General features: G+C 32.3%; 1 long non-coding RNA gene and 1 pseudogene across 1 annotated transcript; both read right to left on the bottom strand.

Annotated features, from left to right (window-relative positions):
* Window positions 1-7028: 7028 nt before the first annotated feature.
* LOC107900562 (protein NRT1/ PTR FAMILY 7.2-like) lies at window positions 7029-12585 on the bottom strand (annotated as a pseudogene).
* A 2780-nt stretch (window positions 12586-15365) lies between these two features.
* On the bottom strand, window positions 15366-16496 carry LOC107900561 (uncharacterized). The gene is made up of 2 exons (XR_001684967.2): window positions 15997-16496; window positions 15366-15639 (listed from the first exon to the last, which is right to left on the bottom strand). It is a non-coding gene; the product is annotated as an uncharacterized lncRNA (long non-coding RNA).
* Window positions 16497-21929: the final 5433 nt, after the last annotated feature.

Genomic DNA, 21929 nt, shown 5'->3' with positions numbered 1-21929 from the left:
TTATTATCTCTTACCCTTTTTATATTTAAAAATTATGATGTTTATATTTTCTTTATTCTTGCACTTGTTTTTCATATTATTCTTATTATTATTATCATCATTATTATTATTTATTTTTCCTATTATTATTTATTTAGTATTAGTATTAGTAACTATAATATGATTATTGCCATTGTTTATTTGGTGTTTTATTATTATTATGGATATATCATCATCATTTATTAGTATGATATTTATGTTTTTTTTCCATATATCATCATTTCGTTTATGCGCGCTATTATTTTATTATTGCTACAACCATGTCACGAACCGTGTTCAAATATATTTACTCGTTTCTATACTATACCCAAATAAATCAAATACACGTTATTTCAAATGTTACGTTTGTTTTGGCATGATGCATAAAAAAGAAAACTTTTAAATCGGGGCAATGTTCATTATTTTTGGAATTAGAAAGGTCGTGTTCCTAACTTACGGAATATGGCTTCTTTCTAAAACCGAGATAGTTGAATATCTACTTTAAAATAAAAAAATAAAAACGAGATTTAAGTAGTGATCAATTGGCGTTTATTATCGTCTTCAAGGATTTAAGGCATTGTGTCCTAACTTATGGGACATGATCCTTTTTTCTCGATTAACTTGAAATAAGCCCTTTTTCAAGAAAATTACTTTAGTTAGGTAGTGCCTTAATATGAAAAAAGGATCGTGTTTTAAAATCTTTTCAAATTTTCAATTCTTGACTTTAAGACATCAATTAATCAACTAGGTACTAATTTTGGGTGCTATGAGAGTGCTAATCCTTCCTCATACGTAACCGACTCCCGAACCCATTTTTTGGAATTTGTAGACCGAAAAACATCATTTTAGTAAATCAAACCTCTTATTAAAACGATCAAATTACGAGGTGATCCGATCACACCTCACGAAAGTGATTGGTGGCGACTTCCGTTTTGTTTTTTTAAATAAAAAGTTGATTTCAAAAAAAAGGTTTCAACAAAGTCATTTATCACAAAGACAAATGACCCATGGTCATGTTTACTTTTCATCTATCATGTAATGTCAATGAGAGGAATTAGACTATGAATTTCACTATTGTGAAGTATGCTATATACTATAGAAGTTATATACTTAACGCACCAACTTTCAGTTCGTTATCTATTTGAACTCAAATTTTTACTTACATCAAAATACATGAGTCGCGCATAAACAAAATGGTAGTTAGTTCTTGATTGGCCAATAAACAAAATGGTAAGTTAATTTTTAACTATGTTCTAGAATTTTTCGCACTATAATGTGTTTTTGAGTGTTGTATTTAACTAAAATATTTTCTTTAAATTGGTATGACATCAAAAGAGATAATTTGTCCGTTTCATTTCTATAATAGAGAGTTAGACTCTGCAATATTTATTTTCTTTTTTGTTTGGTTTTTATAGAATTATTTGATCATACAAGTTTATATAGGCCTTGGGTTCTTTTATCCATGGCAGCCTACAAAAGGACCCAAAGGAAAGGAAGTCAAAACCTGACTTGCTGGTATTTAAACATTGGATTTCTTTATGGCACCATTGGGCTTATTTGGTCAGTATTTCATTCAATTATTGGATGTTCTACTAGTGAAACAAGTAAATACTATGGATTTGCATTGTCGATTAAATGTTATATCGACGCACCCTTATAGTAACTGTTCATATTTTGTTTGGGTATCCCGTTTGATGCTTATATCAACGGATTCTTTACGTCAGTAAATGGCAGTTTGTTCTAGTGTATTCATAGAAAATAAGGGAATTTTTCCCTCTTCATTCACTTTTGCGGTATTAAGTACCATACTGAAGAGCATATCGTTTTAGTCCTTATATTAATACATACTAGTATCGACATGTTTGGGCAATCGTTTCAAGTATCAACTAGAATAGTTGATACGCATCGATGCAAGTCGATATTGAATGAAACAAGCTGAAACACACCAAAAAAGTCTAAATAGATCGAAATCTTAACCATCACAAAACCTAAACTACTTGGTTCTAGTTGCGAATTGAAACTATATGCACTGACCAATACGAATGATACCATTACAATACTAACTACCATAATTTAAAAACATAAACCTTTACCACTCATTCTAAAAAATATAATTGAAGTTTAAAATTTTACTTAATATATATATTTGTGTCAATTTACTTTATAGTTTGTATTTCCTATAATTTATTTAACTTAATTATAGATAGAATTATAGTTAATTTTAATTTTATTTTTTTAGTGTATACTTAATATATCCATTATCTATATTTCAATATATCACACAAAAACATTGATGTAAATAAACTCAAAAAAATTACAGTTATATATGCATAATCTTGTATTCATATAAAAATTGTTGATTTTATTCAAAAAAAAAATATAATGTATAAAAATATATTGAAAATAAAATAAGTGTGAATGCATCGAGCAATAAATATAAATGTTTCTTTTTAAATTGAATAAAGCAACATGTATTGATAGTATTGTGTTAATCTCGTATTATTATAATTATTAAGAACATTGTAGTTTCCATTTTAGATTTTATATGAAACAAAATTAAATTGTAATTGTAATTTAGAAATGTTTAGTCCCATAGCCAATTTTGATTATACAATGAGGATGGTAGAGATATTAACAAAATATATGGAATTTCTTAATCTAAATTTATCGCTATATTACCATAAAGTACAAATGTTAATTTATAAGGTACGTGCATGCCATAAGAATTGTTTCAATTTTTTAACCTGATATATATTATTACTAAAAGAATTAGTTATAGAAAGGCTTTGTAGAAAAGTTTTTAACTAATAATAAACTTGTTATAAGTGTTACTAATTTTTTTTAAACTAATAATAGTTTTATGCTTTGAAATAACAAGATATAAGTGTTATACAATGGCTTTTAGAGTTGTAACTCAAATAAATTTTCTTATTCTTTTAGAAATTTTTATATTTTTAAATGTATTAATTATTTTTGAAGGGACTAAATTCAGATCTAAAATTTTTTTATATTTGATTTAAGTAAAATAATTTTATATGAAAGTATAATATTTCTAAAAGAAAATTGTTTTTAAAGCTTGAAGGTAGTATATATAAATTTTATTTATCCGAAAGCAAAATTTGGATTAATTCAAAATCTTGAATTTCAATTACATTGGGAATATTTGGAAATAGTGAATTTGTAAATCATAATTTTCAAATCTAAAATTTTGAAATCCAAATCTAAATTTGAGCTCCCAAATGGGAGCTTGGATTTTAGAATTTCTATTGGATTTGGATTTCAAAAATAATGTAATTTGCATAGTAAATTATTTAGAAATGTAATATTTATCATAATTTCTCAAATCTATTGATTTATTAGATATTTATTTAGTAATGAATTTAAAATTTTTAAAATATTTTTAGATTTGAAATATATATTTTTATACATTTAAAAAAATATTTTTTTGACAAAAAATGTAAAGTATATTAAATTTTAACTAATTTGCCCATAATATATGCATTTCTTTCTCACCATTTACATAATAATGAAATTCAAACCCAAGTTTTAAATTAATGTTTCCGGAAAGGTCCTTCCCTTTTGGGCCGGTTGTGGGTAAGGAGGGATTCAAACCCTCGACACCGTGGTTCGTATCCACGTGCTCTAATCCTCTGAGCTACATGTCCCACCTCTTCTCCACTAGATTTGTTCCCAAGAGTACCTTAAAAAAAAGGAACATTTCCTCTCCCCAGCCATCTTGGGTTAAGAATATGTGAAAGTGTCTTTCTTTCTATAAGAATGGTGCGTTCCGAGGTGTGAAGTGGGAGAGAAGAGATTTCGTAATTGGGGTTTTGAATAAGACGACCTTTTCATTTTTCATTCTTATTACTTTTTCAATATGAAAAAGTAATAAGAATGAGAGGTGTTAAGCTTATTATCATCCTGGCGTCGAGCTATTTTGCTGTAGGACCTCTCCTACGGTATCATCACCGCAGTAAAGTTTAACCACCAAGTTCGGGATGGATTACTGTTGTTCCTCTACACCTAGGGCACCAGAATATCGATCGGGACATTAAATAATTTTAAATTTATAAGTACAAAGTACAACCAAAATATATTTGAAATTAGTGTAAAAATTTTAATATCTTGAAATTATGCAAACTAAAACATAATATGCATAGTCAAATAATTATAGTATGTTTAGAATAATATAATTTTCATGAATATAAAGAATTACTTGATTCAGAATTGGAGTAGATCAATGAATTTGACGAAGAAGAACACTACGATAAATTGATTTCTTCCTCTTGAACTTCTCCCTTTTATTACACAAATCCTAAGTGATGGAGGTTATAATTTTACTATTAGTTTTTTTTTTGTGCAACCTTAATATGTAAAGAAAGGATATGATCAACTTATAATAATCAACTTTTAATTTAATACGTCCATCAAGTAATTGAATGAACGAATACAAATTAATTTGCTACTAAAGTAAATAACTTATTTACCTTAGGTTTCGCTATCAATCACCTTAAATTGGTCCACTTAACTTTAGCTTTAATTGGTCCACAAGTTTGGCTAAAATTTTATATTCTCTTACTTCGTCCAATGCAATAAATTATAACTTTTAATAGCACAAACATTGAGAGTGCATAACAAAAATAGTATTCATCATTATTACCATATTATAGTGAATTGCAAATGTGAGTTATGACCATTGTATATAGCTTTAAGTCACATGCTTCCTTTCATATACTATAACAACTCAATATAATAGGTCTTTAAGTAACATATATATCACTTCATAGTCACAGTAATATTATCATAACTTGTCAGAGAATTCTAATAAGCTAAACATGAAAATACCTAACTAGGAGTCACCACTAACTATTTGGGCTAGGTGAGATCACTCACCTATGAGTCTACTCGTTTTATGATTAACCTAGGTGAAACCCGAGGAAAACTTAAAAGAATTAACTCAGTCTACTTAGATTTAGGCTTAGGAGTACAATTACTCAAGGGAAGGTTTTAACATCCCTACAACACATGTCCTACAACAATACCATATTAACTCTTGACATTTTTATTAGGTTTTTAGTTTTTTAAATCTAATCATCCTAATTTAGTGACTTCATTACAAGTTAATAAATTTTATAATTTATTCAATTTATTTATAATATTTACAAATTAATTAATTAATCTTAGGTAAATTATCTAAACTAATACTAACTAAGTATTTATCTGACCTATCATATTAAAATTAATAAAATTTACAAAAAAAAAACTTTTAGAAGACTTCAATGGTTACTTAATTTACTAAATTTGCAATACCCCTTACTCGAGCCCAGACTTAGACCCAAGCAAGAAATGGTACATTTAAAAACCAAACACGTCACTTTAGTTCCACTCATCCTTTAGACTTATCAAGTTCATTAAGACTTCTTCAACCATCTCTAAGCTTACTTTATGTTCTGGTTGCATTCGGGGGTTGTTCGGTGCCTTTTCGAAGTAAAAACAACTAAAATTGGGCAAACTAAGGCATACATTTGCACCGGTATTGTTCTTTTTTGCATTCTGCCAGAGTTATACTGATACAAATCCTCTACGAATCGGAACTTAGGTGCAAGAGAGCCAAAATCAAGCTTGAATACACCCTAAAACATGCCATAACATACTCCAAACATTTTCAATAATTCTCAACCATTATCAAACCTCAAATTACCTCAAAATATCATTCAAAACATCATATATTCATCTTTATCTAATTACTAACAAATATCTACAAAAGACTTCAAAACATTTCCATTTAATCTTAACTAACCTTTGTGCCAATGCACTAACTATCTATCATTTTCATAGTTACATGCCACACTAATTCTCACTTCACAACTCTTACCTTGTTGGTGATTTGTGATTTGGCAAGTCATATTTGATTTTTTTTTACATGAACATTTTCCTACATTCTAAGCACTGTTTGTTCCTAGAGCAAAAGAAGATGAATGCCTCATTTTGGCCAGTGATGGTCTATGGGATGTAATGTCAAATGAAGAAGCATGTGACCTAGCTCGGAGACGAATACTTCAATGGCACAAAAAGAACGGTGCTACACTGACTCCAGAAAGGGGCGAGACGGTCGATCCAGCTTCTCAATCTGCAGCAGAATACCTTTCGAACCGAGCTCTTCAAAAAGGAAGCAAGGACAACATCACAGTAATTGTGGTGGATCTCAAAGCTCAAAGGAAGTTCAAGAGTAAGACCTGATGATCTCTCAACCATCGTTTGGTCTTCAATCTTGTTATATGGCATATTCTTATATGCTTCAATGTAGTTTTTCCCATTTGTTTCTCAAGGGAGAGGATTTGAAAATGTGTTAAGTTTCATGGAAGCTTAGTAAATACTCGCATGAATTCTATCACCTATCTAAGTATTTATTGTTAGTTTCATTTAAATACACTAATTTATTTTATATGCACACTTATTAATTTTATGTCTTATCATAATCACTTTATTATAGAAGTACCAAATGTTTATTGTTAGTATTTATTGTTAGTTTCATAATCATTTTAGCATAATCACTTTATTTTATACACGAACTAATTGAGACTACGAGCTCACCAAGATTGCGAACTCCTTACTCTGCAACTTGTCAACTTGCACTGAAATAGTGATAATTTTTTGATAAGATGTTTTGGTTGCTGATTAGACTAAAATCAGCTAATAGAGAAACAATTTGAATTAATCAAATTCCAAGATTAATAAGTTGTAATTATTTTATTATTATTTTTAGCTTATTTAAGCTCTCTTGTTCCTGTAAACAGAGCAATCAATTTTTTAACGGAACAGTTGATCAAAAGCTGATCTTTCTCCATTTTCTTGATTCTTTTTGCTTCTATTTCAATCCTTTCCTCATCTAAAATCCAACGGATAGAAGTGCTTTGTTTATGATGTAGCTATTCTAATTGTATGATTGGGCTATTTTTATTTCTAATGAATCTGATTGAGAAAAAAAAATAGCATAATAAGAATGATGATAAAATAAATTCATCTTTAATTTAGAATATATGATAAATTTTAATGAATGCAGTGCTAGCTCCACAGAGAAATGAAAATCTCCATTGTCATCCCATGGGGTTAATTAATTTCTCCCAATTTCATCGCACAGCCAGCTAAATTCCTTCTTAGTTGTCTTCACACTCCACTACTCTATTGCAATATTTTCCCTTCTTTTGCGCTTTTATTTAGATCAAATGATAAGAGAATCATAAGGCCGACAATATCGTTATAAAAGCATGCCATATTGCCACTGTGTGACCTTTAAACTCTATGCTCCGTTGCTGCTGCTGCTTCTGCCTGCCCATCATCGCTATTATCATCTGCTCCCTTTCTTCCTTCAAACTTAATATATTTATACCACTTAGCGCATATTATGTAGACCACAAGATCAGCCGTTGTCAAAGCAGCTAGCATGAAAAAGAATCGGTCCAGATGACCTTTGTTAAGGTTTCCTGGGATCCATCCAGGCATATCATCTCTTGTAGATATTCTCATAACTATTGACACCAGCAAGCTACTCACGTAATTCCCAAGTGATATAGACGTCATGCAAAGCGCACTTCCGAAGCTCTTTAACCCATCTGGTGCCTGCCCGTTAAAGAACTCTAATTGACCAACATACATGAATACCTCCGATGCTCCTATAAGCATATATTGTGGAACTTGCCAGAATATGCTCAAAGAGCTTGCGTTTACACAGTTGGGGCAATCTTTTTTGGCGTCTTTCAATCTCAACACTTCCACCACTCCTGCTGCCACCATTGCCAGTATGGCTATAAAAAGCCCAATTCCCATTCTTTGAAGCTCGGTGAGGCCCTTCGGTTTTGACTTTATTCTTGCAATAACAGGGTCAAGAACTAGCCTGTAAAGGAAAATGAATGCTGCCACACTGAGTATGTCGAAGCTAGACATGCCCGCCGCCGGAATGTTGAAGTTGGAAATCTTGGTTTTCATGGCGGCTCCTTGTTCAACAAAGAGTGATGCCATTTGAGTAAAAACCACGGAGAAAAGAATGGTGCATAGCCAAATTGGGAGGAGTCTCAATATGCATTTTACTTCTTCAACTTGTGTTACTGTGCAGAGACGCCATGGATTGCGACCATAAATTTTTTTACCTTGCTTAGCATAATCCTTGGGTGTAATAATTGCTGCTTTATCCAAAAATCTGAAAATTAAAATGAATACTACCACAGTTAATAAAGTTAACCAGTAGCAAATCAATGGTTCGGAAATGAATAAGACACATGATCCTACCTGAAACTATCTGTATGGAGTATCTTTCTGTCCCCATTCATGGCAGATTCCTTGTTGTCCACTTCAAATAAATTCTCTTCCCCTTGCGTCCTCTCAACCTTCCATTTTCTTGTTGAAGCAACCAATACTTGGCAAAACCTTGAGAGAGGGTTGCCCTTGGGTTCAAAGTGCCTATACCTGGGTGTCCCGATCAGAAAGAGGACTAATGCCCCAACAGCAGATGCAGTGGATGCCCAAAATCCAAGTGCCCACATGCCTTGATCCTCAAAGTAGCCCAAAATGGTATTTGAAATGAGTGATCCAAGGTTCAAAGCCAAATAGAAGTAGCTGAAGAAGGCTATTTTTGAGTGCCCCTCTTTAGGGTCTTCCTCATCAAACTGATCAGCCCGAAGGTGGCTATGTTAGGCTGGTAACCTCCGTTACCTAGGGCTACAAGGTATATGGCTAAGTAGAAAAAGACAATGTGGAAAGTGGAGTGAGATCCACATGGAGTTTCTTCATCACCGCAGCCGCTAGGCTTGAGTAAGAATAGAGTGGTTGAAATTGATAACAGCACCAAACCCTGTAGTGTTCAAACAAAATTGCATCAACATTTTACTGTATACATAGCAGGGATAACAGATTACTATATAGATAGATAGATAGATAGATAGATAGATAGATAGATAAATAGATAGGCATGCATATATGTTAGTAGATGAGAAAAATTAGATGTAACTCACAACAACAAAGACAGCCTGGAATATGGCACAAGTCTTGTACCTTCCCCAGTAAGAGTCACTAAGGAAGGCACCAAGCAGAGAGAAAATGTAGACAGTTCCAGTCCATTTGCTGACGTTGTTTGCAGCAGCTGCACTGTCTTGGCCGAGCACCCTCGTTAAGAATAACACCAGGTTGACCCCCACTCCAAAGAATGCCAATGTTGCCAGCCCTTGGTTAACTGAACATCATCATGTATACATATATAGTTCATTTCAATTAAGGATTGTTGGTTGGAAATTAGCCTCTTTTCTGTGAGTAGAGGATTATATAAGAAGGAATCTTGGATAATAATAATGTAAAAAGATGACTAATTAGAGTATAGATGGGAGCTATCTACCTAGGGTGAACAGTCAATATTTGTTACTTTGGTAATGAGAAGTAAAGAAAACGACACAAGTGCAAATACCCTGTTGAAGTTAAATATTAATGTTCAAATGCAACCAATCATATATATTTAATATAACAAACGCAATATTACTTTTTTCTAATATTTCTATAAGTTAATTTATTTAAATTATTTTTTTCAAATTTAAATTAAATAAATTCAATGCATAGAATATTTATATTAAAATATTAGATAAATATAAATTTTAAAAATTTCATTTGTCTATTCATTTACTTAAGTTTTTCAAATATTTTTATAAGTTAATTTATTTACCATAACTTTTCAAATACTAGATAAAATATTTATATATTTTTATTTTATTTTAATTAACTTTTTCAAATTTATATTAAATAAATTCAATGTGTAAAATATTTTTAATTAAAAAATATAATTACATAATAAATTTTTTTTTAAAAATTCATTTATCCGTTCAATTTAAATTTAAATAAAGCTTTAATTTACAAATTTAAATTAAATTTTTCAAATATAATAAGTTAATTTATTTAATTTTTTAAAAATTTTAAATGAAATAAATTCAATGGATAAAATATTTTATATTAAATAATTAATTAGATAAATAAAAAATAAAAAATTTAATTTATTCATTCAATTTCAATTAACTTTTTCAAAGCCAGTTGAGTCTTAACTCAGTTGGCATAGATATTGTTGCCAATGCAGGAGGATATAAATTCGAGTGCGTTAAAACGCATTACTCTCATATTTAAGGATTGAGGAGGGATTATGCCTAATTCTAGGCATCAAAAAACAAAGAACAAAATTAGGAAAATTGCTCTTTTCCTCCTTAGCACATATATGAATAACTTACTCCTAATCCTATATTTTCAATTATTTCAACATTATACTACCTTTTGTTGCCTTTTTCTGATGAAAAAAATACAATATCTAAAGGGTTTTTTTAAACAAGTCAATACCGTTATTTTATATATAATATTTAGGTAGGGAATGGGGATAACACGTTATTTACAGATATTTTTATCTTTCTATAAAAAAAGATAGTGATCAGATCTGAACTCAAAGCACCAAACATGAACTCTCTCAATTTTACCATTTCAACCAAAATAATATTTAGTTTTTATGTCAATTTTTTACTAAATATATTATTTAATTTTTTCACCTGCATCGTGGGCGTGCCACATATTGATAATTTCATTGATTAAACTGGTGTCACAAATTAGATTGATATCAACTCAAAAAAAATTGATAATACCATGATAAACAATTTGTGTGTATTTAAAATTCTTAATAAGATGTATTTACCTATTTAAATTCCACTTTACTCACAATATAAACTATTTTCTTTTAATTTCGTATATATTACATATTGTTATTATTATTATTTTCTTTTTTTTTGTACAATTATTATTATTATTTTCAAGCCTTACATATATTTATTTATTGCATATTATTTTTAAATGCACACTTATGTTTTAAATATGTGGTTTTTACATGTATACATTTGTGGTAAAATTTTTAGTACACATAAACTCATTACAAATTGTAATAAAAATATCCGAATATTTAAATCTGCATTATCTTTTCTTTTGAACAACTTAGATTCTAACCTAAATTATTTTTAGGGAAGATGAACACTTGAAAATCCACACTAGCTATTGCTTGTTAATTTATACTATATATTTAGAATATTCATATTATCATAAAATATTGTGTTTGTACTTTATTTTTTTGCAATATGTTATATTTTATATTATGTTAGCTGCATGCATGGAACTGCAATGCAAGAAACCTTTATGCTATTTTTTCCCCTTAGCTATGTACGCGTAGGTGGAAAATATGTTAATATAGGTATAGCTTGCCACCTTTATGGATGCCGAACGAGTCTATTCTCAAAACTAGAAAAACTCTCCCAAGTTCACGTATATATAATTTAAATGAGTTTATATAAAATAAATTCACTAAATCGGTTCACGGTTAATACATTAAATATAAATTTATTTATTTAAAGATAATTATTTGGGATACCGATCATACAAATTTTAATTTCATAAATAGGGTTAAAATTTTATTTTATATCCTTAGACCATATTTAATAATAATAATAATAATAATAAATGTGACAAAATTTTAAATCTAAGTGTGCAAAATTAAAATTTCTTTTTCTTTTTGGCTAATTTTAGGAGGGAGAAAAGTATATTAAGGATTTAAACTTTGGAACTAATACCAACTTTAGACTTTGTCATACTAATGAGCTGAATTAAATAACAACAGAACTTTCATCCGTATACACATAGATGTATGTGCCGCTGCTTTAATTGCAGTTTGTAAGTAGTATGTATATATAGATTTACCTAGCAGTAGAATTCCAGAAACCCAAGTTCCAGTTCTGCCTCTAATAGCAGGTTGACCATGTCGATCCACAGTTCCATCTAAGGTGTAGACCTCTTCATTCATTTCCATCTTCTCAATACTCACCTGATATATAGTTTCAATCAGTTCACAACTTAATTTAAGATGCGGATTTTTCGATCCAATCCAAAGGAAAACACACACACACACACATATATACATGCAAGGAGTATAAGTATACCATTCCCATACCAAAAGAAAAAAAAATTGTCTTGAGGTGGAATATTAATTATGTCCATAGGATAGTTTCTATTGAACCAAGGATTAGTTCATGAAATTAGGTTATGTTAGTCTGTAATGAAAAATAGAGGACTTTTCTATATTCTTTGCAACGTATACTGGACCTTATTATTTGCTCTTCCAAGATAAAAACGAACGTTTAGATGACAAAAGAACTAACCTCCCACATATATACACATAGTATATCTAATATTATGGAGATTTATCCGGCATCACCATGCATATATATATGTTTGTATGTATGTATGCATGCATGTATGTATGTATGTAGCCGTTTTGTAAAGGTTCGTATATCAGGATCTAGCAAAGCTTGTTCATATATGATGAAAACTTAAAAGGCAAAAAGAAAAATATAGATACATACAAAACAACCAACCAACCTCTTTGCAAATGTTATTTTGACAAGGCGTATAATCTATAAAAATAATGGCTTTGGAGAAGAGAGTAGAAATGGAGACAAGAAACTGAAGAAAAGCCTAGGAGGAGAACTGGTTGAAGGCAATGAGAATTGCAAAGATGGGTTAATTACGGTATCGTTATATATAGAAGATGGCAGCATTTAATGGATGGTTGAAATTTCATGGGGGTGAACAACAGGATGGTCCATGTACAAGTTGTGAAGGTGGAAATTAGATCATGAAAAAGAATGCAAAATAATAATAATAATAATAATAATAATAATAATAATAATAATAATAAAAATAAAAGAAGCTTTGGGAAGCAAAGGGCAATAGGGTTTGAGATTAGATTTGGGGGAGGGGGGGGGGAGAGGAGAAAAATAAAGATTAAAGAAGCGTCCTATTGTTTGATAGAGTGAGAAGATGGCCATCATGCATCATTACATTCAACAGTGACTAAAATAATGCATATTTTTCTTCTTAATGTGACTAAGCAACTATTTCAATTCTGACTTTGATACTTCGTTGGTCTCGCTTTAAGAGCTTCTAGCTCTCGACTGCTTGTAACATAGTTTCATTTATCAAAATTCTCTTCGAAAAAAGCTAGCGATTCTCTTCACATGTACATGTTTTAACATAACATTATTGAATAAAGTTAAAAAAATTGAGTTTTTTTGTTTTTCTTAATCAATGTGTATACATGATACTAGAACCACGTCGGGGAAAACCAATCTCTTTCTAAGTCAAAATTATAAAACACTCAAATAAACAAGGAACAAGACATCTGACATCTGATCTAACTCCTAATGTCTAAATAAAAATATATCACCACCAAGCTTTAAATAACTCTAATCTTCTCAACTCGGCAATAGCCAAAATTGTAGCCATACCATTACCTTTTGTATTATCCATTGAGAAGGTAACATTAACCAGCTGGTTAATACTCCTATCAATACCTATAAGCAGATTCCGCAACAACCTCAGTCTAACTTCCCTATTTAACAACCACTTCAAGACCACACTTGAACTAAATTCAATAATAAGAGGAGTTTTCACATGCCACCCCATGTCGATGTACATGTCCAAGCCAATTTTAATAACCCATACCTCAACTGTTTGAGTTAGTTAAGTTAAGTTTTGAGTTAATTAAGTTGTTGAATCATATCTTATCATTCTAACTTGATTTTATTTTATTTTATTTTTTGAATCGGATCTAGTGAACTAAAATTCAAATCATGTCGACTAAAATAAATTTGTTTGGATTAAACTAAAAACTTAAACTGGCCATATTGAAATCTTGACAATATGACTAAATTCCGAGTTGAAAAACATAAATATTATATATACATGCATGTGTGTGAGCTCTTTTAAGATCAAATAAGAGAAAAAAAACAAGATTATTATTATGACAAACTTATTTGATAATATGCTTATTTAATGCATTAAATGTATCATCTTCGAAATTAAAAAAAACATATATAATTTTGTTATGAAATAAATAATAAAGAGAATAAAAGAATAAGAAATTAGAGAGTAAACAAGAATGTATGAATTTTATTCATAAATGGGAATAATTATAAAATTTCTCCAAAGTTTATATTTATAGACATAAGAAGTATACACGATATAGAACTCTACTTCTAATGGCTATTAGAGTCCTAAAATACATCAAACTTGATATTGATGGATATCTACTTAATAATAAAAATATTTATAACAAATTTAACATTTTTATATATTTTTATATTTTTCATAATTTTTTGAATCTATATATTTTTATAAAATTTTGAAATTTGTTCTTATTTTTTTTTAAATTATAGGGACTCATTCACACATTTTCAAAACTATTATAGATCCTAGAGGTATTTACATGAATTTGTTATTGGAGTTATTTAATTTATTGGAGTTATAATATTCAACTAAACTCGAACTCAAAAAAATCGAACTATTTATTTATATGTTGATTAAAAAAATGAATAACTCAATTTAATTTACTCGAAAATTTACAAAAAAACCATTAAAATTTTTGAATTAAATCAAATTTCACTCACACTTATTCAAGAATTAATTATTAATATATATTCTCTTCTTGGTTATGACTTGTGATTTTGGAACGAGTACTCATCGAGATTAGAATCTGAGGGGAAATTTGACCATTAATTAGCTACCTGCCTTTTTCAAGCTGATTTTTGGCCACGTAAACTGGGAAATGGAGTACGGACAAAGGGAGCTGCTATTTTAATTTAGCGTGGCTTAATTTATTTTACAACGGCATATAAATTAAGAGTTTGTATTTGATATATAGTTTTATATATTATCAAAGAAAAAGGTTAAGATAAAGTAATGTATAACTTTAAAATTTATTAAAAATAAATATATGACAGCTGGTTCCATAAATTAATTACTATTAATGTGTGAAATGTAAATTTAATATATTTTTATGCGTCATCACCTATCTAGCAAAGGGTGTTTGTTTAGAGAAGAAGTATTTATCACATTTCTTGGACGTTATATCAGAGTTTTCTCTTTAGAATAGCCCATATCCTCGTAGCCTAGCAGTAGCAGAGTAAGAGTTTTGCACCACAAGTTGAGCATGACTTTTGCTAGGAAGGTTGAAGACAACATTAACCACTGTGTCTACTTATTAATGAAAGCTTCCAAGGATACAATTATTAAATGAATGCATCCAAACGCATACGGACTCTCTCTGTGTGTATATACACTTTGCCAATGCAGCTTGAGATTTCAGAGCCAAGCCCCAAGAAAATAATGTCTATTTCTTATTCTTATAATACGTCATCATTACAATAAAATACTTTTATATATTTTTTAATTGTAGTAGGCTCAATCTACTCGGCCCGTTAATGAAATAAACCAAAGAAACAAATGAATAAAATAAAACCAAATTAAAAATTAAAAGTCCACAGTCCAGTTACAACCCAATACAATAAGCCCAACTTCTAAATACAAATGCCCAAGTCCCTAGCCCGATTACAGAAGGCCAAAACCCAACTCAGCCTCAAACGCCGAAAACCCTAGCAGCAGCAGAAGCCTCCTGCGTCGCTGCCACCCACGCCTCTCCCCATGTGCGTGGTGCCACGTCTGCTACCTCGTACGCGCGCCTTCGCCTCCGTACGTGCCGCGTCCAGACCCTGCGCTCCGTACCTGCAAGAGACGCACAAAAAAGCAGCAAAAACAGACACCAAACAAAAGGGGCAGAGAGAAAAAAAGTAAGGATGACAGAGCAGGGGCGATTTGTTTGGATTTTATTTTTATTTTATTCTATTCTGTATATAGACGCTATAAAAAGGACCAAGACCATGCTGTAAAAAAATATACGCAATCAGAATACAAAAATCAGAATACAAAAATCAAAAAGCACCAAAAAAGGTAATTTCTGGGTTCATTTTTTTTTCTCTTTTGATTGTTCATAGTTCAACCCTTTTTTGGGATTTGTTGTTTTTGTTTTGAGATTCTATCGAGCATTTTTAAGGAGATAACAGTAAGAGAGAGAGGGCGTACCTCACGTTTGGACCGATTGCTCTTCCTCCGTTGTTGTCGGAGCTAAAGGCACGGTCCGGAGAGCCTCTGAAAGGGTGATGAACTACTGAGCGGTGTCGAGGGAGAGGGAGAGTTTAAGTTTTTAAGAAATGGTTTTAAAGTGTTCTGTTAGGGTTCCTTTTTTTTGTGCTTTGTTTTATTTTAATAACCTGATTCAAAACGGCGCCGTCTGTGATCAAACCCGAACGGTGACCCGATCCGGGTAGGATCCGCGCACCTGGGTTTATTGGTCTATTCGCGTGCTCGGCCCCCCTCCTGCCTTGGCGTTTTCAAATCCTTTTATTTTATTTTGTGAATTTCGCATTGCATTTTGCTCTTGTTTCATCTGGGCCCAGGTTATGCACTGCGTTTTGGAGGGACGGGGATTATTCCCCATTTGGTCCCCCAAGTTATCTGCATGTTGCATTTGGCCCCATCTCCTTTGCGTTATTTTCATTTATTCCTTTTAATTCCATTTTTATTTTAATTTAATCCATAATTTAACCTATTTATTTTAATCAAGATTTATTTCGATTTTTTTCTTTAGAATATATATTTACTCATAAGCTAGTATTATTTTAAAGTTTTAATACGGTTTTAAAGTTCATCATAGTAATTTTAATAATATAATATATTATTATTTTAAATTAGTATTAAATAAATTTAGCATACAAACATTGTTATAAAGTTTTTTCATTTTACATGTATCATTTGTTCAATTTAGCATATGCATATATTTTGAGTTTCTTTTCATGAAATATTTACTTAAAAATTCATTTCTATATTATTATGTCACATAGTATTCATTTCTAGCCTTTTAATATATCTCAATATTCATTTTATTTATCCGGAAACTTATCATACTTTACATTGTTTAGTTTAACTCTTCTTTTAAATTTGACGATTAATTCGTTTAATTGTTGAATGTTGATGTTTGTGTTCGCACGATATGTGATGGATATTATTGCCCGCATATGTATTATGTTATTTATTAGTGTTTGTTTTTTTTATGATTGTTTGGTACATACTTTAGCTCATTAATTATAGTTTAGTTGTATTAACATCTCATCGTTTTAATCTAAAATATTTAGTTTCATTAAAGCATTAAAACCCTTTTTTACAAAAGTTTTCACAAGTAACGCAACATTCGACATTTAGGATCTTCGAAAGGATTGAGCCCTAACGTATTGGGTTCCAGTTCTCCTCGTTGAATCTAAATAATCCGGGATATGCTTCATTCAAAACAAAAACTCATTCTTGGGAATTTGATACGAAGTGTCCTAATGTATTGGATGCGATATGTCGTTTTCTTGAAATGAGGTTTTAAAAAAATAAGGGTTATGTTCAATGCTACGAATTTTGAGGATTTTGCCCTAACGTATTGGATTTCAATTTTTCATCTGACTTTAAGCAATTGAATATCCCTTTTTAACCTCAAGAATTTTGAAAATCAAAAGACAAGCTCGTTCTCGAGGACTAAAAATGTCGTGTCCTAATGTATTGGGTATGACATTTTATTACTCTGAGATGAGATGGTCTTTAGCATTCATATCGATTTATCCAAGCATCTCTTGCAAAATTAATATAAATAAAAAAGGAAAGGATCGTATTTAAAATTTTCTTTTCAAAATTTTGACATTAAGACATTAAACAATCAATTCGATACCAATTTGGGTGTTACGAGGGTGCTAACCCTTCCTCGTGTGTAACTGACTCCCGAACCTGTTTTTCTCAAAATTCGCAGACCTAAAATTATTTTCAAGGTGATCCGATCACACCTCAATAAAAGATCGGTGGCGACTCCCAAATTTTCATTTTTAATAAGTGACAACCCAAATTTTTGTTTTCAAAACAGTGGTTTCGACAGCTTGGCAACTCCACTGGGGAATACCATAGAGAGTTTGGCCGTAAAATTGATTGTTTTTGTCTTATTATTGAAAATTGAAGATTTAATTTGAAAAATTACGATTCTCTCATTGCATTTGTGTGTGGTACGATTACTGTAAATTGAGTTTTATATCCTGGCGTCATATTGCATAAGACTATTAGTCTTACCCTCTTAAGCGGGAGTGAGAAACTAGTCCTTCGTGAGGTTTTCACCTCCGTGCAAGATAGTGGATCGCTTCCGGGATACATCCGTACCTATGTCTTCGTGAGATTTTCATCTTCGTGTAGCCATAGGGAAATGTATTCCCCTAAACCGAACTCAGTCCGTATGAGCCTATAATGGGTGAGGATCGAGGAATCTGCTGGTTCGGGTACCTTAACTTTAGAACCAAGCTGCATATAGAAAAATTAAGAGCCCACCCTTGATCATACTGCGGAAACCCTAGCGGTTACCCAGATAGCTGTTTGATGCTTTTTACTTACTTGAAGTTGTGTTTTGGTATGTTACACTAACCTATGGTGTTTTTGTTATGTTTTCATATCACTTCATATTCAAAAGAGTGTCGGTTCAAGTTCGATTTCTAAATTAGAAAGCTTGGCATAGAGAACGGATTTCTGGATAAAGTAGAAGATATTGTTGTTGTCCGTATGTGGTCAGAGAAAACACAATTAGAGAAAGGAGATAGTCTAGTCGGGGGTACACGTCAGAATTATGGGACTACACCCGTATCAGTGTAACGCAAAATAGCCTTCAGGAATTAAAGGCAATATGAGATCATTGGAATGATGAGACTAAGCAGTTGTTCAACTCTAGTTACGGGGATTTGCCGTATCTACTCGATATTAAGGTAGATGAACATTTGTTTCGGGCTTTCGTTTAGTATTGGAACCCCGCATATAGTTGCTTTACCTTTGGGAGGGTTGATTTAGTACCCACTATAGAAGAATATACAGCTTTGCTTTGTTGCCTGAAGATCCAAGTTGATAAAGTCTACTCTAGAGCCGTTAATGTCCCAACCTTTGTGAAGAAGTTGATGAACATCACTGGAATGGGTGAGCAGTGGGTCGCGGCACGAATCAAGCAGAAGGGGGAAAGCATATGCATCCCTTGGAAAAGCCTACAAGAGCTGATTTTGGCACACCCTGATGCAAGGAAAAAGGTCGACGTTTTTGTTTTGAGCATTTATGGGCTAGTAATTTTTCCTAAGGCACTAGGGCACGTAGATGAAACAGCCTCGGATCTCTTTGACTGACTTGATAAGAGGGTTACACCAGTTCCGGCCATTCTGGCAGAAACCTTCAGGTCACTGAATACGTGTAGAAGGATGGGTGAAGGCAGATTTATTGGATGTGTGCAGCTTCTACTTACATGGTTCACAGTCATTTTTGGAAGGTTGATAAGGTTTTGTAGCGAGTCTTCTCCGAAAACTATTCGCCATTAAAGGAGATAGCGGCTACACCAAGGAGAGATGACATTTCGGAAGAGAAATGGTTGGCCATTCTTTAGAATCTTCATGAGGAGGACATTGAGTGGAAAGCCCCATGGTTGCTTCCGGATGAGATCTTGTACCGATGTGGTAATTTTGATTGGGTCCCATTACTTAGAATCTGGGGAGCTGTTGGTTATGCTCCATTGATGGTGCTAAGGTAGTACAGGTCAAGGCAGTTTATACCTGCAACCCAAGGCCTAGCTGAGTTTGAATTCTCATATAAATATGATGGCTATAAAAAGAAGATTCGAGAGATAACCAGGGCATGGGACCAAACTCGACGGATGAAGAGATTAGCCGTAGGCCCGACGACGACTCCTGAATATAATAAATGGTGGGTTAGAAGGATCAATGATAACATCCCAAAGTCAAGTCAAGGAGATAGTCAATCAATAGAAGAACATTTGCGGGTTGTTCCCTCCGAATTGGAAATTATGAAGCAAGATTTTGTAAAGAGGAATGCAGAGCTTGAAAAGAAGATTGAACAGTTGGAAGAAGAAAAGATGCACTTGGGATTAGATGTGGATGTTCAAAAGTTAGAGACTGAGAAATTAAGAAAAGGTAAGAACAAGGCTGAGCAAGACCTGGACAGTTTGAAAACAGACTATAAGAAGTTGAGGTTGTCAATAAGAACTGCTGGGTTAGGGAAAACTTCAGAACAGTGGCGTCAAGAGATTCGGGAAGAAAAGGTCAAGGCTGATGGATGGGAAAAGAAATTTCGAGAGGTTCAGATGCGAAATAAAGCATTAGAAGAGAGTTTGTCAGAAAGCCAAAAGGAAAAATATGAACTAAAAGATAGAGTGACGGAGCTACAAAGATCTCTTCATCAGTATCGAAGTCGAAATTCTGCAATGGAATTGAGGGCGAGCTTGAGCAAGATCGAAGAAATGAAGGGAAGAATAGAAGAGTTGGAATCGGCATTACGAAGTTCTGAGATCAAGACTGAGTACTTGGAAAACAACGAAAGTCGTCAGAGTGAACAACTTTATCATCTTCAGAGTCAAGTTAAAAATAGAGATCGTATCATGGGAGAAGCCGTGGTTCAAATCCGGGAGGTAGCTGATCACCTGCAGACTTTGGCAGTACAAGCCGATGCACTGAGCATAAAGTATGAGCTGGAATCAAGTCGGGGACAGGAATTAGCTTCATTACTTAGGAAAATTAAAGTTCTGAGCATTAGGGCAAGAGCATATATGTAATTTGTTTTATGTAAAGAATTTTGTTTTCTAGTAAAGTCTTCTAAATGAGATTAAATTAGAATTGACGCCTTCTTGCATTCATGCATTGCATTGCATCATGTGTATTAAAGTCCACCAAAAGACCCTAATTGGTGAAAATCATTACAGTTAACCTGGAAACCGACAAAAGCTCACCAATTAAGCATCAATACGGTACTCGACTGAAAACTAAGGAAATGGACCAAAGATTAGAGAAACTAGAGCAAATTCAAAGGGATATGCAAGAACGGTTGCAAGCACAAATGCAAGAGCTACTAGATAAAATTCAAGAAGACATGACAGAAAAATTGATCAAAGCTCAAAAGGATGCAATGGCTGAATTGACCCATCTGCTGACGAGAGAGGTGGATAAAGGAAAGGGCCCTATGGCCAATCCTGGAGAAGGTAGTGAGGATCTATTATATCCTCCGGGTTTCACTCCACCAAATGCACAAACCCAAGCTGAAATATACTCAAGGAGACCGTCTGTCACAATTAGACCACAACAATTGCAAACTGGTCCCACGATCCCCATAGTTTTCCCAGGAGATCAAGTTTAAACCCGGGAGATAACCTTATTAATCTCATCATTCCTGATTTTGATGAAACAGCTGAAGAAGGAAAGGTGAATATGGAATTACCAAAACAATGAGAGGATAGGTATAAGTGACTGGAGGAAAAATTCAAAGCCTTGGAAAGTGCTGATGGTAATCAGGGAATCGACGCAAAAGACCTAAGCTTAGTTCCAGATTTAATACTTCCTCCCAAATTCAAGATGCCTGAGTTTGAAAAATAAAATGGAACTAGCTGCCCCGAAGCCCACATCACTATATTCTGTAGAAGGATGACTGGCTACGTTAATAACAATCAACTACTAATACATTGTTTCCAAGACAGTTTGGTAGGAGTAGTGTCTAAATGGTACAATCACTTAAGTCGTACCAAGATCGGTTCATGGAGGGACCTAGCATAGGCATTCATGAAGTAATACAGCCATGTAACGGATATGACCCCCGATAGAATTATGTTACAAAACACAGAGAAGAAACCAAGTGAGAGTTTCAGGCAGTATGCACAAAGATGGAAGGAAGTTTCTATTCAAGTCCAACCACTGCTCCTAGAAAGAGAAATTACGATGCTCTTTATCAATACCTTAAAAGCCCCGTTCATCACGCGCATACTGGGAGGTGCAATAAAAAGTTTCTCAGATATAGTAATGAATGGCAAAATGATTGAGAATGCCATAAGAAATGGGAAAATAGAAGCAGGATAGAGTAACAAAAGGTCGGCCCCGAGAAGAAAGGAAAATGAAGTAAACAAC

This window comes from Gossypium hirsutum, chromosome D06, assembly GCF_007990345.1.
Source record: "Gossypium hirsutum isolate 1008001.06 chromosome D06, Gossypium_hirsutum_v2.1, whole genome shotgun sequence".
Lineage (NCBI taxonomy): Eukaryota > Viridiplantae > Streptophyta > Magnoliopsida > Malvales > Malvaceae > Gossypium > Gossypium hirsutum.
Note: the sequence above shows the minus strand (reverse complement) of the source record. Positions and strands in the feature narration are given on the sequence as shown.